At 45.0% G+C, this 5007-nt stretch overlaps 1 pseudogene; it reads left to right on the top strand.

Moving 5' to 3' along the window:
* Positions 1-230: 230 nt before the first annotated feature.
* On the top strand, positions 231-616 carry LOC142423995 (cytochrome c oxidase subunit 5B, mitochondrial-like; annotated as a pseudogene).
* The last annotated feature ends 4391 nt before the right edge of the window (positions 617-5007 follow it).

The following is a 5007-nucleotide window of genomic DNA, read 5'->3' as shown; positions in this document are numbered from 1 at the left end:
GCGCACGGTGGCTGTGAGTCAGACAGCACTGAACAACAGCATTCCATTCATAACAAGCAGGAATATTTTTAAAAGTTGAAAAATATTTCAGAAAGTTTTCAACAAGAAGCAGAAAACGGGAAAAGATTAAAAATAGGGTACGACTCAAGGGGGCCCAATAACTGACTCCTAGGAATCCCAGAGACCTCAGAGATGTAAAATGATAGGGAGTGTGTGTCTGCTGGTTACACATGTTATGGCCTCAAGGAGGAGCAGGAGCGTTGGCAGCTCAGGCCCTAAGGACCTCGATCCCAATGGGGGTAGCAGCAGGGTCCTGTATGGTGACTGGAGGCAGCCTCCTTTTGGGTGATGAGCAGGTGATGGGGCTGGAGAGGAAGGTCATGATGGCCACACACATAGGGCTGGGTCCATACAATATGCTTGCTCTGAAGTCAGCTGCAGGCACCAAAGACAACCCTAATCATGCCCCTCCATTACCAACAAGCGAATCGTGGGCTGCATCTGTGAAGAGAACCACAGTGCTGTCATTTGGTTTTGGCTGCACAAAGGTGATGCTCAGTGATGTCCTCGCTGCAGAACCCATGACAAGCTGGTGCCCCACCAGTTAGCCCACTGAGCCTCTGCACTGACCCGCTCTAAATGTTTTCTCCTCTTTAATAAAGACTAGCCATTGCATTGGCCCCTTCTCCCATGAAATAAAACAAAACATAATAAAATAAAATGATAGGGAAGAAATCATCAAAGGAATAACCTATGAATTTCAATACTCGAAAGGTGAAAGTGTCCTAGATATGAATGAAAAAAGTTCCACACTAATATACATCATGAAACTTAATAGCATTGGAGATTAAAACAAACAAACAAACTCTTAGCCAGATATACCTGCCAATGAATCAGGAGTGGAGATGAGAATGGATTCTTTCACTGTCATACCAAATAAGCGACGGAACAAATTTTTGTTTTCCTTCCTCATAATCTCTCAATTACAGTTTTTTCCCTACATACACATTGTACCACTGAGCTGCACCCCTTTAATTAACTTAGTTTTTGAGATCCTAGTCCCCAAAGGGAGCACTATCATGAGTCAGACCAATTGGAAACTGAGACTGCCTTCTGAAGCTATAGAATGAAAAGTAGAGAGGGCTCACCAAAGTAGTGTGGTGATCAGTCCCAAACAATAAGGGGAAACTGAGTTGCTGCTCTGGAGCAGAGATAAGGACTATGTCTAAAACCCAACTGAGGCATCTCAAGAAACACAGCCAATCCAACAAAAGTAAGACCAAAATGCGCTAGTCCACCAAGTCTGAGGACAATATTCCAAGTCAGAGCAGCCAAGGCACAAAGAGGATCACAGGGCCGGCCCCACCACGAGCCCAGACAACATGTCCCTCAATGACACAAAGTGCTAAGGGTGACAGCACTGGGGACACGGGGTGGGAGATGTGCCCAATCTGATCCCACTGCACTGGGGTGAGCACTAAGGGTGTACAGCAGAGCAGCAAGGGCAACAGAGCCACAAAGTCCCCAAGAAATGCTAAAGGTGGACTTGGGGGCCAGGGCATGGCACCCCAGTGGACTCGACTGGAAAACACTCATAAAGGTCAGTAGACAGACCTGGAACCACTTGAGGACTTTTCAGTTTTTGCTGTTGGTTTTTATTTATTTAGTTATATTTGCTGTTGTTGATTTATTTTTTGTCTTTTTTGTTATGTTTGGCTCTGTTTTTGCACATCTTATTGTCTATGCATGTAACATCTGGACAAGAAAGGCAGGGCGCACAATCCAGAGGAGAGAACAATGGGACTGACGGTTCCTGGGGAACACTGGGAGAGGGCGAGATGGAGCAAAATGAGGGAGGTGCCAACAAACCCAGGGACAAGGGAAGAATAAATTATCTTAAAAATTGATGGCAAGGAGGGCATAGGATGCTGGCGGGGTGTGAGGAGGTGGGGTTGTGCTCAATCAAGGGCAATGCAGCTGAGAGGAATTGCCAAAGCTCGAATGAAGGCCAGATATGATAGTGGGATGGGAGGAAAGTAAAAGGAAATAGAGGAAAGAACTGGGAGGCATAGGACAGTTTAGAGGTTTAAATACAGGCATGTACATATGTAAATACATTTAGATACAATTACAGGGAACTTTATCTACGTATATATATTTATTTATAAAGTATTATGGTAACAGATGGACGTTGGGCCTCCACTCAAGTACCCCCTCAATGCAAGAAAAGCTTGTTCTACTAACACAGCACTCTGTGATGTTCACCTTCTCTGACATGATTGCTGAAGACAAAATGGGTGCATAAGTAAATGTGGTGAAGAAAGCTGATGGTGCCCGGCTATCAAAAATTATAGTGTCTGGGGTCTTAAAGGCTTGAAGATAAACAAGCAGCCATCTAGCTGAGAAGCAACAAAACCCACATGGACGTAGTACACCAACATGTGTGATCATGAGGTGATGATGGGATCAGCTATCAGGCATCAAAGACCCAAAACAAAACAAACAGAAAGCATATCAATGGGAGTGAGGGGGAGAGCAGAGTGGAGACCCAAAGCACATCAGTATTCAATTGGACACTCCCTGTCAGAATGGCCACAAGAAGAGAAGAGGTTGTCAGGGTGCAGTATAGCACCTATGAAACACACAGCTTTCCTCTGTGTCTTTAATGCTCCCCTGATCCCAATTCTATCTAATCTGACTAGACCAGAACATGTATACTGGTACAGATAAGAGCTCAAAACACAGGAATCCAGAACAGATAAACCCCTCAGGACCAATGAGGGGAACAGCGAGGAGGGTAAGGGAAGGGGGTGGGGAGTAAGGGGGAACTGATCACAATGACCGATGCATGGTCCCCATCTCAGGGGGATGGACAGCAGAAAAGTGGGTGAAATAAGATAGCAGTCGGTGTAAAACATGAAAAAAAGAGAATAATTTATAAATTATCAAGGGGGCATGGGAGAGGGAGGGAGGAGGGAAAATGAGGAGCTGATGCCAAGGGCTCAAGGAGAAAGAAAATGCTTTGAAAAAGATAACATATGTAAAGATGTGTTTGACAAAATGGATATGTGTGGATTGTGATAAGAGCTATATGAACCCCCAATAAAATAAAATTTAAATGTTAAATAAAAGGTAAGGCCAAAAGCGACCCAGGTCATTTGGTAATTGAGATTTGGGACACTACACTTGATTTAAAAAATCTCTCCCAGTGCTTAAAAGGGATAACTCAAATCCCCTGCCACCAAGTTGATTCTGTTTCATAGAACCCATTCATAAGGTTTATGAGACTGTAAACAGGAGCAGATAACCTCATCTTTCAGTGTTTACTTGGCAGTATCACCAGGCCGCCTTGAAGGGATAATAGGGAATGGAAAAGGTAGGTGAAATAATCGACTTGGGCATAATCACCTACAGAAGTGAGGGTCAAATGTAGCCAGCCATGTGTTATGTTGATTAGCCTCACTCCCCCCACCATCCCTTCCTTACATGAAGAGCACTGACATTGGCTAACCCAACTCCTTCCCCTTTTTTAAAAAGAGACAAAAGTATCTTTATTGCAATAAATTAATCTGTGATACCCACAAATCAGTTGGTGAGGGCAATATGGGTCTTGACCACACTGTCACGTGCTCCCACAAGCGCCCTTCTGCTGCTGCTCTGGAGATCTCCACCTCGATCATTATCAACCCCAGATCTTCTTTCTTAAGAGTGACTCTTGCTAGCTCCTTCTCCGGCTCCTGTTTGGCTTTCTGTTCCCTGGATGGTTTGTCTCCAATCACATGCTGTCTCCAGACTGGAATTCTGGATCGCCTTCTCTTCCACATAGTTGGTGACTCGCTCCAGGTGCGCTGCACCACTATCACGCTTTCTCCAGGCTTCTTAGCAGCCTGCTCCAGGCCACTGGCCTCAGTCTCCAACTCCATCACCACATCCTCTGAATAGTCCTGTTGATCCCCAGCTAACCTCTTAAAGTTCAGATGCAAGTCTGACTGACTTGACATCATCCCGTGATGACAAGATCACTGATAGGCCGAAGCATGTTCCTCATGTTGAGGACACCAATTGATACATAAGGGATGATGCAAAAATTTCTTCTAGCTCAATCGACACCAGGAAGATTTTGGGACTTGCCCTGCCTCTTCAGTGCTCTACCCAAAAGGCAAACTGACTTCTGTGTAGTAGAGACCATAGCAGTAAGAAACCAGGGTTTTCTCTTCAGAGAACTGGTGCAGTGTAGCCTTTTTAGGCTCCTTGAAGAACTTTGAAAAGCAAGCTAGGTGAGAAGAAGTACAAACATGATGGCCTGCCAATGCCAGCTAGGGAAACAGAAATAACCAGAGAGCGGTTAAAAAGGTTTATTTCTCCTCTGCTCCTCCTTCTAGCACCAATATCAGAGGAGTTGACCTTGAAAGAAAAGAAGAAATATCCTATGCCCAGATGCGATTCTAGTCCAGGTGATTGGGAAGAAGGAAAAAGTGACTATAATCCTTGTGTTAGGTTGGGTTGTCTAGAGAAACAAAACCAGTGATGCTCATGTACTTGATATAAGAAATACTTTTATATCAAGAAGGCATCCCAGCCCAGTCCAACTCAAGTCCACAGGTCCAATGCTAGCTGGGACCCTGTTCAGACTCAAATAGCGACAAGCCAATAAATCATAATGGTGATTGGGAAGCTGGGAGATCACAGGCCAGTAGGTGCAGAGTCGCATGCATTCAAGGTCTGTGGGAACATGCCAAGTTGCAGACAACTCAGAGGTTGGCTTCTAGTGTCAGTAGCCCACATGGGGCTGCCCCTGGAGGCAAACAGAGTCCCAACATGGAAGAATGTGAAAGGAGAGAGAGAGAGAGAGAGAGAGAGAGAGAGAGAGAGAGAGAGAGAGAGAGAGAGAGAGAGAGAGAGAGAGAGAGAGAGAGAGAGAGAGAGAGAGATCTATCTCTTATAAAAAGATCACACTTCCAAGGAGGCATCTTTAGGCTGTGATTTCATTAAAAGGTTGGACTCGCT

The sequence above is a fragment of the Tenrec ecaudatus genome, chromosome 13 (genome assembly GCF_050624435.1).
Source record: "Tenrec ecaudatus isolate mTenEca1 chromosome 13, mTenEca1.hap1, whole genome shotgun sequence".
Lineage (NCBI taxonomy): Eukaryota > Metazoa > Chordata > Mammalia > Afrosoricida > Tenrecidae > Tenrec > Tenrec ecaudatus.
Note: the sequence above shows the minus strand (reverse complement) of the source record. Positions and strands in the feature narration are given on the sequence as shown.